Below are 13,859 nucleotides of genomic sequence, written 5' to 3'. Positions count from 1 at the left end.
AACAAGGATGCTCTTTCCTCTTTCTCACTTTCTATTATTTTTCCAATTCTCCAATGCACACAAAGTTTTTCTTGTCTCTATCGCCTCTCATGAAGAGCCACGAGATACCTAATGGCCTTGAAAGATGAGAAGTGGCAAGCAGCCATGGCAAGTGACATTCAACCTTTGGAACAAAACAAACCTTGGAACCTTGTTGAACTGCCTTCCGAAAATAAGTTTATTGGGTTTGAATGAGTTTTTAAAATCAAGTTATGGTTGGATGGAACCATTGAGTGATACAACGCCCGTCTTGTGGCCAAAAGGTATACCCAACAAGAAGGCCTTGATTATCATGATACTTTTGCCCTAGTTGCAAAATTAGTTACCATGAAATGCTTCCTCTCAGGGGCAGCAAAATCCAATTGGCCATTATAGCAATTAGATATAAACAATGCATTTCTTCACAATAATCTTGAAGGAGAAATTTATATGAAATAGTCACCCTGCTCCGCGCATGAGGGGGATACTCGAGTATGTCACTTGAATAAATCTTTATACAGGCATTCAAGCTGTTCCCTTGCGACTTACAGTGTACAGTTGCGCTAGAGTCTGTTTTGCTTTTGTTGAGTCTGATGTAAGCTGCCCGGTTCAGATGAATCAATACCTTGAAGGGGCAGCCCGTATACTTGAACTGTAATAGCCTGCGGGCAAAATTGTGAATGAATTAAATGCGTTGAGCTTTCTTTTGTTCACCCTCGTTGTGATTGCTTCTTGTGATTGCAACTTCTCTCCCTCTATTCTCTCTTGCTCTCTTGCACTCTAATCATAAGCTTCCGCGACCGGCAAGCGAGCTGACGAGTAGGCTTGCGGCGGTAAGGAAGGACCGTCGCGCCGCGCTGGCCCATTGAAGGAAATAGGCCCGTGACAAGTGGTACCAGAGCCCGTTCTCGTGCTGAGGAAGGGACTCCGGAGTCGGTGTCGACAGACACGCCGACAGGCTGCGATTTGTGAGCAAGACATTGTGGCGCCTTATCAACACTTGCGCAACACCAAAGGCAAGGCAGTTGCCGAAGCTGAGGAGATGGGTTCACCTCGGGGCCAAGAAGAGTTGGCTGCAACTGTTAACAAGTTGGTGGAAGATGTGACTTCGCATGATGAAGCGATTTCACGCGCATGTGAATCATTCAATGGATTGAATGATGTGGTGGCGAGCCTGCAAGAGCAGGTGAACTTACTAATGGGGCAGGTCACTTCGTTGACGACTACAGGATTGATGTACCTAGACCCACAAAATTCAATGGGTCTCGCGACAGCAAGGCCATTGAGAACTTCTTGTTCCAAGTAGAAGACTACTTGGATATCCAAAATGTGACCCTTGAAGATCTGAGGATCAAGGCTGCAGCGGCCTTACTTGATGGTGATGCTATCGCTTGGTGGAGGCGGAAGCGCAATGACATGGAGAGGGGTCAATGTGTGATAGACACCTTTGACGACTTCAAAGTAGAGTTGCGCAACTACTTCATGCCAAGAAATGTGCAGAGACAGGCTTACCGGATGGTTCATGAACTCAAACATACTGGTTCGTTGCAAGACTATGTCAGAACGTTCCAGAAGCTTATGCTGGAGATACCTAACATGCCAGAAGACGACATGCTCAACTGGTTCATTGTGGGACTTCAACCATGGGCACAATCCGAAGTGGAAAGGAGCAACCTCCGTATTTTGGAAGATGCATATGTGGCGGTTGAGCGCTTAGTTGATACTCAGCGCAAACCTTTCACCCCATCAACCAAAGTTGGGAAGAAGCCTGACCACGGAGGCAAGAAGGATGAGCAGCGCAACGATAAAGGTGAGGCGTCGACACACCATCAATTCGAAAAGAAACAAAACTACACAAAGCATAACAACAGCAACAAGGGTGTGGTTGTGACATGTTGGTTCTGTGGTGATAGACATATCGCCCGGCAATGCCCAAAGCGCCTTGTAAAGGACGACGGGCAAGCCAATGCTGCACAGGAAGAATGCAGCGATACTGAAGGCAGTGACACTGAGACCATGCAACCGAGGATGGGCGCCATGCGATCGATTAACGCAGCCAGAAGTTGCGCAGCTAAGAACATGCAGGTCAGTAAGGAACTTATGTACGTAGAAGTCATTATGAATGGAAAGTCTACTTCGGCAATGGTAGACTCTGGGGCCACACACAACTTTGTCTCGCGGGAAGAGGCAAAGCGGTTGGGCTTGAAAATTGGGCCAAAGCAGAGGACTATCAAAACAGTAAACTCTGAGGCCAAGCCCATTCTTGGTGAAGCAAGAGATGTGGCTACTCAAGTGGGGAGTTGGGTCGGCAAAGCCAACTTCTCTGTGGTGCCCCTGGACGATTTCAAGGTGATTCTGGGTATGGAGTTTTTGCGAAGCCAGAATGTGATGATGCTGCCAAAGTTTAACACGTTGACGATCATGGGATCAGACCTGTCCCACACAGTGCAGTGCCTTACGCAGAAAGGCAAGTCTTCAGTGTTATCAGCAATGCAACTAAAGAAGGGTGTCAAGCATGGGGAGCAGACATTCTTAGTTGCAGTGCGTGCAGATGAAGGGAAGGTAGAAGCAGCAGTGCCGCCGACCCTAGCCCCTCTATTGGAGGAGTTTCGGGGGGTGATGCCTCCGGAATTGCCAAAGCGTCTTCCGCCAAGACGCGAGGTCGACCACAAGATTGAGTTGACCCCGGGAGCAAAGCCTTCCGCAATGGTTCCATACCGTATGGGGCCAGCAGAGTTGAAGGAGCTGCGCAGGCAGCTAGACGAGATGTTGGACGCAGGCATTGTTCGTCCATCAAAAGCCCCATTTGGTGCCCCGGTCCTTTTTCAGATGAAACATGATGGCTCTAAACGGTTATGTGTGGATTACCGGGCCTTAAACAAGGTCACGGTGAAGAACAAGTACCCATTGCCATTGATAGCAGACTTGTTCGATCAGCTAGGCAGTGCCCGTATCTTTTCCAAGCTAGATCTGCGATCGAGTTACTGGCAGGTGAGGATTGCCGAAGGTGATGAGCCGAAAACAACTTGTGTCACCCGCTATGGTGCTTACGAATTTCTAGTAATGCCATTCGGGTTGACAAATGCTCCAGCCACGTTCACGACTTTAATGAACTAGATTTTCTACCCTTACTTAGACAAGTTTGTGGTAGTCTATCTGGATGATATCGTGATCTACAGCAGTAACATGGAGGAACATGTTGGGCACTTGCGAACAGTGTTTCAGGTGCTGAAGGAGAATGACCTCTATGTTAAATGAGAGAAGTGCCTCTTCGGGCAGGAGGAGATCAGCTTCCTTGGCCAAGTTGTGGGGCGTGGTGTGCTGCGTATGGATGGGCAGAAGATAAAGGCCATCCAGGAATGGGTTTCGCCAAGCAAAGTGCCAGAATTGCGGTCATTCCTCGGCTTGGCAAATTATTATCGGCGTTTCATCGAAGGTTATTCCCTCATTGCTGCACCCCTCACAGATTTGTTGAAGAAGAATCAGGTATGGCTCTGGACAGGAGCGTACCAAGATGCCTTCAAGGGCTTGAAGAAAGCCTTAGTGAGAGAGCCAGTGTTGCGACTGCCTGATCATTCGAGACCCTTCGAAGTCCACACAGATGCCTCAGACTTTGCCATTGGCGGAGTTATTATGCAAGATGGTCATCCGATCGCATATGAGAGTCGCAAGCTGAAGGATGCAGAGAGGCGTTACACAGTGCACGAACGTGAGATGACCGCCATTGTGTATTGCCTCAGGACCTGGCGGCACTACCTTTTGGGTGCCGAGTTCGTCGTCAAGACGGACAATGTGGCCACGAGCTATTTTCAGACGCAAAAGAAGTTGAAGCCCAAGCAAGCTCGATGGCAGATGTTTTTGGCTAAGTTTGACTTTGCCTTAGAGTACAAGGTTGGAAAAACCAATGTTGTGGCGGATGCCCTGAGCCGTAGGGCTGAATTAGCTGTTGCGCGGGCAGAGCCTTCTGAAGTGCATTTGGAGGGTGCATTGCTGAGCCGCATCCGCGAGGGTACACAGCAGGATCCGACCGCATAACACCTTGTTTCTCTGGCGCAGGCAGGGAAGACTCGGCGATTTTGGCTACAGGATGGCCTTCTTGTAACAAAAGGGGGACGCATCTTTGTACCACGGTGGGGAAGCCTTCACCGAGAGCTACTCAAGGAGTGCCATGATACACTATGGGCCGGCCATCCTGGTCAGGAGCGGACCTTAGCACTCCTTGAGCGCGGCTACTATTGGTCGCAGATGAGAGACGATGTTGAGGGGTATGTGCGGACATGCCTCATCTGTCAGCAAGATAAGGGGACAAACCAGAAGGCTGCCGGTCTCCTTGAGCCTCTACCAATTCCAGAACGTCCTTGGGAAAGCATCTCTATGGACTTTATTGTTAGTCTGCCAAAGGTAGAGGGCATCAGTTCTATTTTAGTTGTGGTGGATCGTTTCTCAAAGTATGCCACCTTCATCTCAGCTTCCAAGGAGTGCCCTGCAGAGAAGACTGCAGAGTTGTTCGTAAAGCATGTGGTGAAGCACTGGGGCATACCAAAGAGCATTGTGAGCGATCGCGATGCTCGCTTCACGGGCAAGTTTTAGCGTGAAGTATTTCGGTTACTTGGCTCTGATTTGCTGTTTTCAACAAGCTTCCATTCGCAGACAGAGCGCATCAACGGGATACTGGAGCAGTACCTTAGGCACTTTGTTAGTGCCAATCAGAAAAATTGGGTGAAGCTCCTTGATGTGGCACAATTTTGCTATAATCTGCAGAAGAGCGAATCTTCAGGCCATAGCCCGTTTGAGATAGCCACGGGGCAGCAGCCACTGACCCCGCACACTCTTGCCGCACAAGAAAAGGGAAGGCCATCCTTCGCCTATCAGTTTGTTCGCGACTGGCACGAGCAGAATGAGTTGGCGAAGGCATTCTTACACAAAGCGGCGAAGAGAATGAAGAAGTGGGCGGACAAACACCGTCGGCTCGCAGGGTTCCAGGTTGGGGACCAAGTGTTGGTGAAGTTATATCCTGGTCGCACAGGCATCTTCCGCGGGCGGCACCGCGGACTACTCAGAAAGTATGAGGGACCCTTCACCATCACAAAGAAGGTGGGCAAGCTGGCATATAAGCTGGAGTTGCCCCCAGACTTCAAGGTGCACCCGGTGTTCCACGTGTGCAACCTTAAGCAGTTCCATCCAGATGATGGAGACCCGGAACGCAATGTGCCGCAACACGCTCCCATCATGCAGAGGGCCCCGACAGCACAATGGGCCGAGAAGCACCTCAGTCAGATCCTTCGCCACAAGGTCAACTACTTGGGGCAAGCGAAGAAATACTTGGTGCAGTGGGAGGAAACAGCGGAACCAACGTGGGAGCCTGCATTTCGAATGAACAGCCGCTACCCGGCTGAAGTTAGGGCTTACCACGAAACAGATGGCGCCGAGGACGGCGCATGATTTGAAGGGGGGAGCATGTTCCCTTGCGACTTACAGTGTACAGTTGCGCTAGAGTCTGTTTTGCTTTTGTTGAGTCTGATGTAAGCTGCCCGGTTCAGGTGAATCAATACCCCGAAGGGGCAGCCCGTATACTTGAACTGTAATAGCCTGCGGGCAAAATTGTGAATGAATTAAATGCGTTGAGCTTTCTTTTGTTCACCCTCGTTGTGATTGCTTCTTGTGATTGCAACTTCTCTCCCTCTATTCTCTCTTGCTCTCTTGCACTCTGATCATAAGCTTCCGCGACCGGCAAGTGAGCTGACGAGTAGGCTTGCGGCGGTAAGGAAGGACCGTCGCGCCGCGCTGGCCCATTGAAGGAAATAGGCCCGTGACACAAACAATGGTTTGCCAAATTTTCAAATGCCTTCAAAATTTCAAACAATCTCTAGTGGACTAATCTTTATTTTTGCTAATATCGGGAGATAAGCGAACATATGTCCTCGTGTATGTAGATGATGTCATCATAACAGGAAACGACGATGAAATAGTAAGAAAGTTGAAGGACTTTCTAGACAGATCTTTTCATATCAAGGATCTAGGAAAATTGAAATTCTTTCTTGGTATTAAAGTGGCTAGATCAAAAAAAGGTATTTTTTGAATCAAAGGAAATACACACTTGAGTTATTACAAGAGGTTGGGTTTCTAGATTCTAAACCTAGTAAAGCACCCGTAGATCAAAGATCCAACATCTTATAGAAGACTCATTGGAATTAGACTCATATATCTGACCATAACACGACCAAATATCACATATGTGGTCCATATACCGAGTCAAATCAAGCAAGAACCAAGGCAACCGCATTGGGAGGCAACGATGAAACTTGTGAGACACTTGAAATCTACACCGGGCCAAGAAATTTTGCTTGAAGCAGTAAGAGATTTGAATTTTTATCTTGCTATGTGGATTCGGACTAGGCCGGTTGTTCCTTACCTTGCACCTTCTTAGGAGCCTCTCCCATCTCATGGAAAACAAAGAAATAGACCACAGTCTCACGATCATCTGCTGAAGCAGAGTATCAAGCCTTGGCAGCAGGTACTTGTGAAGTCACATGGTTAAGATATTTACTAATGATTTGGGAATCCCTACAGCAAGGAGTCATATTATGCACTAAGTTCATCCCCAGACAGTGGAACCTGATCAGTTCATGGATCTAGTAAGCAAGATGGGTATATATAATTAATCCTCAAAAGTCCATCTTGAGGGGGGAGTGTTGAAGATCATGCATATCCAATGAATCTAGCATATCCAACTGGATGAACCGACCTGGCACATTCGAAATTCAAATTAAAGATCCAGCCAGGATCCATGAGAATTCGTCTGTTTCAAGAGTTATCAATAACATAAGGCAGACCCTAATCAAGGAATATTGTAATCATTATTTGTATTTTGAATCCCTACAATTAAGGGATCATTTTTACTATTGTATTTCTCTAGTTAACCAGTTGTAATCTAATCACAAATCGTAAGTCAAAATTGTTACCATGCACATTCTTTCTCCTTCCTCGCATCTCAACGAAAAAAATGTCCTCATCTCGGTATGACCATTTTTTTTTTCTGGAATTCATCAAGGTGGATTTGGGTGATGGATACTCTACCAGCTTTCGGTGGGACATTTGGATCGAGGATCAGGCCTTGAGGGATCGCTTCCCAAACATCTTCCTTGTGGTGATTGGAACAAACCATTTGGTTGCCACAATGTGATCAGATCAAGAGGGTTGATGCTTTGACTTCAAAAGAACAACACCCTCACCAGCAACGTTTTGTGAGCAGCAATTTTTCTTTCACTCACCTCCCATTTAGCTATTCTTGGTGAAGTCTTATTACTGATACTTCGAGACGCTAGGGGTCGTCCTTGACACAATACAATGGGAGCTAAGGCAAAGATGTAAATTTAAATGGCCTGAATTCAATCTGAACTGGATCGAGATCTCCAAGTTCGGACATCGGTGAAGATGAGAGGAATTTTGGTTTGTTTTTAGCTTCTTTTATTTGCATTGCTTCATGCTTAGCCTTAGGGTGACACCTCTTCCCTTATGTATGAAATGTATTTACTGATTTTATGCCAATGAAATGAATGTTTTCTTTCAATAAATATATATTATTGGAAGACGATAATCACACAACTGAGGAATCAACAAACAAATAAATGAAAAGAAGCAAAAGAAGAAATCAAACCAAGTGAGGAACAAAAATTTATGTGGTTGGGCAAAAATTGCCTACATCCACAGCCCTATTGAAACCCTCTTATTCAATTCTGAGATGCCTTACAAAGAGCGGATGGCCCTCTTTAAATATATAGAGAAAGCCAAAGAATGTTGCAAAGACTCTACATGTGTAGAGTTTGGATATTACAAGGACTTTGCAAGACTTGTAATCTGATTCAAGGAGTCTACGTGATTTTTGTAGGCTGATTTTACAAAAAGTTTAGGGATAAAATTACAAAATCACCTTCCAAAAAATTCAAGTGCAGTTGGATCGACAAAAGTATAGGATTCATATTCAGGTAGGGAACAGGCTCGACACTCCTCCAACATAAATATATATATATATATATATAACATTCATTAAGCTCCTTCAAAGCAAATGTGTGGACCCCATTTTAGTTGCAAAGTAGTCATTACTTTTCATCCTTTGCTTCATTTGCTATCACATTCTCTTACCAAATAACTCTTGGTTTCTACTCATCCAAACCAATGTTACCATTATCCCTGTCGATACGTTTCACCTGAATCGGCTATTTTTTGAATAAATGCAAAAAAATACTTAAAATTTTATTTTAATAGTTTTAACATGGGTCACATTATGATTGACACATAATATTTTTTTTTATTTTCTAGCGGTTGCAGATCGATTCACTTATCGGTATGGACCGATACAGCTGCATCTGTGGCCCAACGATTCAGGCGATACAGATACTGACAACATTGATCCAAACCAAAGGTTGGTCCTCTCTCTCTCTCTCTCTCTCTCTCTCTCTCTCTCTCTCCTTCCTTTTATAATCCCAAGCTATCCTTTTCAGCTTTACGCGTTGCTTTTTTATCATGCCGGTCCCCCCTTTCTTTCACTATCCTTGAATCTTGATACACCACGCTGAAGCTTGTCTCGTAAAATCACCGTCCTCTTCTGACTCACTTTCCTTCTTCACTCGTTCTCAGCAGCATTATTTGCTTTTTAGCTTGCATAACACTACCTGGCATATGTTCAATTATGAACAGTACTTTTGATTGTCTCCAACATGGCCAACACCAGCTTGTGGTGAAAACTAAGCAGAACTGCAGTAAAAAGTGAGGAAAACGACGCAGCAAAAGAATGCTACTGCTGAAGTTGGTGAAACCGAAAAAAGGAGAAGAAATGATGCAGAAGCGAAGATTATGATTTAGTGTTGGTGCAGAGATTCAGTAAGAGAAATAGATGTTGATTTGGAGAGAGAGAGTTGGTCCAGACTTGACCAACTTAGTATATGGACAGATCTTCGACTTAGCATGACATCCGTAGCCACAATCTTTCAAAGAATATGATGGTGACGCTTGACATTTATGTTCAGACTAGTATTTCACGAGGTCATTCTCTTAATCCCACTTTAATTAACATAGCAAATGACCAAGATTTCTTCATTTTGTAAGCCTGGCCGTTGTATCCTTATGTCAAACGACGAAATGTGGAGAACATTAGTAGAATGAACGCAATAACATATCAATGTTTGCAAGTTTCATTTTCGATATTGATTAGTGAAGATTGCGTACTTCATTTGTAGGACATTCCTGCATATCTAAATCACATCTCCGGGAGTTGTAAGCCATTGATTTTAAAGGTCTTAAAAAACATACATGCTATAATCATATGATCCAAAATAATGCTTATAGACCAAATCTATAGGGTCTGGTTAACAAAAAAAAGTTTAGGAAATTTGAAAATCTAAGTTTTTATTAGGTGGAAGTAGGTGCTCGACGAGCACCTTATCATTACCATATATATAGGGAAACTGAAATGTGTAAACCAGCAAAATATGTAAATTAGTATGAATTGAGATTTTTATAGGGTTTTTAGCAAATCTAACCCTGTAGTAGTTCATATACTTGGAATCTACTATTGGATCAACCTAATCGGATCAAGAAATGTGATTTTGTGAAAATTCTGAGCTATTGATTTTCAAGCCTTAAAAGATCCTTTTTATACCTCGTAATCAGATTATCTAAGAGTCTGTTTCTATAAAACCAAGTATCTAGATGAAATTTTGGAAAAAAATTAAAAAAAAAAACTATGAAAATCTGAGTGCATACTATTTTACGTATTTTAGTTACTATATGTATGTGTGTGTGTCTTGGTTATGTATCATGATTCTTTATGGTGGTACACGTGATTGTTTGTATGGATCTAGCCGCCAAATGGCAAATATGACCATAATTTAATACGTTTTTAGGTTCTTTCATGCTTAATACACCATCAGATTCATTTTTGAGATAGTGAAAAATCAACTTTAATACATGAAAATAAAAGTGGTTTAGAAATGGTAGAAAGCATCATGTTTGAGTCAACACATGAAAATAGAAAAATAGTAAATGGGACATGCTAAACATCATCCAAAAGTTAGATTTGGCATTTGGAGCTTAAATGTACAGTACCACCATCGAAGCAACCAATATATATATATATATATATATATATATATATATATATATATATATATATATAATCTTTCTTATCTTAATCGTCTTATTTTATTTTAAATATTATAAAAGCAAAAGCATGGTAGTGGAGTCCTAAAATTTTAGCCTTTATAACTATTTCTTAAATGACATTTATCATGTGTTTCTTGAATGGAATTATAAATTTCTATGGGCATTTACAATTTTTCTTTAAGGAATGTATTACTAACATGCACAAAATGAAGAGTTACCTTTCCAAATAGAAAGCTAGATTGTACCGAAATTTCTCTCTCTCTCTCTACTTAATGTTCTCAATTGCCTGACTTGCATCATCGTGTTGGGGGTCAGGTGAAATCACATTGCACAATTGCAGTGTGCCACCGTACCTGCACCGTCCATTGCTGTTGGGCCCACTCTGACAGGTTGTACAACAGGAAATGGGTGGTGATCACGTGCAGCGGCACATTACATTTGTGCAATGTGATTGAACGTGATCCTGCATTCACCAAAAGTCATGCCACTCTTGAGCTTTTGCCATTATACTGTGACAACTTACTTTTTGTTTAGGGAGACGCCCGCCAGTTACACTGCGTACCATTGAGTTTTCAACTTGCAACGTCCCAACACATGGTGATGTGCGCCAACAGCTCCTATCAAACAAGTGGAGCACCCCGTTGTTCCCAACTTACTTTCCTCAACTACAAATGGTATAAAAGTATTTTTTTGCTTTAATATTTTTATATACATTCTTACCAATATAATTTTTAAATGTATACATATTATTTATTAATTATATTTTTTCATAATAAATTATTTAATACAAACTATGTTTATTTAGAGCCCAGCCATAAGTAAGGGTGTCAACCGGTTGGGTTTGGTTTGGAGCCGGGTAGAACCCGGTCTCGATTTTTGGGTATGATATCAGGTCCAGACTCGAGTTTAATTGGACTCATCATAAGAGAAACCATACACGGACCCTATAAGAACTACATTAACCAGACCCGGGCCATACCCGGTAAAATAATATTTTTTATTATTTTTACATTGAAATTTTATGGGTCTTAATCGGAACTCAGGTCGGGCCCGGGTCTAGCTAGTATAAAATTTCACAAATTATACCTGTCTTCATTTATTAATCGGACCTCCGGGTCCAGACCCGAGTCTTAATCGGGTCTTCTTATTTATCACCATACTCAAACCCTATAGGGTTTGGTACGGGTCAGGTCCAGGTAAACCCAACCCATTGACACCCATAGCCTTAAGGATGGGCTGTTATAACGTGCTAGTATATATAGAGCATGTTTTGCAATCGTCAGACAAAGCAGGTCGCTTGGCTTCGAAAAGTATGTGAGAGTTGTTACAGAGGAGAGATATGGCGACAATTTTCTTTTCTTTTCTTTTTTGAGGAAAAAGAGATGAGGACAATTTTCATAAGAAAACTTTTCTCAATTGTTTTGATATTTTGCTATAATTAGAATAAGATTTCACATGCTTTCAAGTTTTACGTGGACAGCCCTTCTCACTTAGAAAAAGAAGCCTACTTCCTCAACTACTTTCCCAAAGTGTGAAAGCTGCAAAAGTCAGGCTGAGACTTGAAAGGTTGTTTAAATGGCATCCCCATGGCCTAATTCCTAGCACGTGATGAATATATAGCTGGAAGAATGTTCCTCCTAACAGTTTATTTAAAATAGATATAGAGATCTCATTGGCTTGTAATCCAAGCTCTCTTTATAAACCCAACCAAAATCTTTTAAGCCTACCTCTACCACTAAACCTTAGGCTCAGTTAATGTAAACAAGACTTGGAAATATCACCGATATTTTGAGAATGTTACGATTTGAACATGATATTTTCAAGTTATGCCGAAAGCACCACCATGGTGGTTTTTCATGTGGGCCGTGGGGTCCTATGTCAAGCTGAAGGCCCAGGATCGAATTCTGCTGGTGCATGGGGGTCACCGTTGCTTTATCATGGTTGGAACACATAAAACTGGGTGGTTGTGTCCTCGACCTGAAGTTTTATCGATCTCTTGGAAGGGGCCATTAAGTGACCCAGTTCTCAGTAAGGGTTTTCTTTTGCAATAAAAAATGTCAAAAGCTAGTAGAATTTAGTGTATCTTGCACCCCCATTAATATGCTTGATGTTGGGGCAGGTAAAAGAGTTTAGCTTGAAGTGTTTAAGCTTGGCTCGTTCTTCTAATTAACTGGAGTTCGAGCTCATAATGAGCCAGAACTAAACAAGCCGAGTCCAAGCTGGCTTGTTTGTATAAAAGTACATTGTTTCAAAGATGAAAATAACGGGATAACAAAAAAAAAGGTCATTGGTATGTTGTGTAACTAGGGATGGCAGTGGATCGAGGGAAAGCGGGGCCCCGCCCCGCCTCGCCCCGTTTGGACTGGGGATGAAGGGTATGAAACGGGGATGGAGGCGGGGACGAAGGTTAAAATCCATCCCCGTCCGGGGGTGGAGGCGGGGATGGACGAGCACTTTTCCCCGCCACGATCCCCGCCCCGACCACTTTTCCCCGCAATATCCCCGCCCCGCCTCATCCCTGTTTGAACCCGGAATGGAGGACATGAAACGGGGATGAAGGCGGGGATGGAGGATAAAATCCATTCCCCACGAGGGATGGAGGCGGGGGTGGAGGATAAAATCTTGAGGCGGGGCGAGGGTGGAGACCTTGTCCCCCGCCCCGCCCCGCCCCACTGCCATCCCTATGTGTAACTGGTGGGAGTCTGCCTAACCCTAGCTTGCCTATAAAAAAAAAGATGTAAAATATGGCTCCAACTGATTAAGAAGATTTTTTTTTTTTTTTGGGCAAGGCCAAGGGAAAACTCACCATTGGTTGTACATTTGGCAGACTTATTACGTGTAAAGTTCCTGAGGTTCCCTTGCTCATGAAGCAGTATACTCAGCTTTAACCTTGCGGCTTGGGCTGGTCAACTAGCGCCAAACTAACTGAACCCCAGCTCGACTCATGCTCATAAGTACATGAGCCAAGCTCGATCCCGAACCGAGCTTGAGTTACCTGAGCCGAGCCAGGAGCTGGCTCGAGTAAAAACAAAAGCATAAATTCAATGGTGGGATTTGAACCCGAAACCTCTCTTACACATGCCCTATGGACTAACCAAGCCATAGAAAGCTGCTATCTATGTTAACTTTTGCACTTAAGTATATATCTTATTTTTATACGAGCTTACACGAGCCTAGTTGAGCCGTGCGCCCTATGTTCATGCTCTACTCATTTTCTGTTAACGAGCTGCTCGTTACTCAACTCGCCAGCTTCATGAACAAGTTCATGGCAAGCAAAACCATGAGTTACTCGGCTTATTTCCCAGCCCTACTTGCGGCAAGGGATGCCTTGGATTTCGAAATCATAACATCCAGTCAACTTGGTCACATTCACAAGTCACTCCTACCAGATGAGTAGAGCCCTTAATGGGCCTATCTGCTTAAGAAGCATGGCCTACAAAAACTAGTTGACTCACATCTAGGCATTACTGAATCCGACTTATTCAGATCTAGCTTAATGAGATTCAAATTTTCAGATTGGAACTCAGCAATTAATACTCAATTTAGATGTGATTAGCTAATTTGTATATAATCATGTCAGATTATCTGTTGGAACTTCTAATTTGTATATAATCATGTCAGATTATCTGTTAGAACTGCATACCAAACACGGATCAGATTAATTATTAATCGGATTCTAC

The sequence above is a fragment of the Nuphar pumila genome, chromosome 6 (assembly GCF_984573655.1).
Source record: "Nuphar pumila chromosome 6, dmNupPumi1.hap1.1, whole genome shotgun sequence".
Taxonomy (NCBI): Eukaryota; Viridiplantae; Streptophyta; class Magnoliopsida; order Nymphaeales; family Nymphaeaceae; genus Nuphar; species Nuphar pumila.
This window is presented reverse-complemented; position numbering follows the sequence as displayed.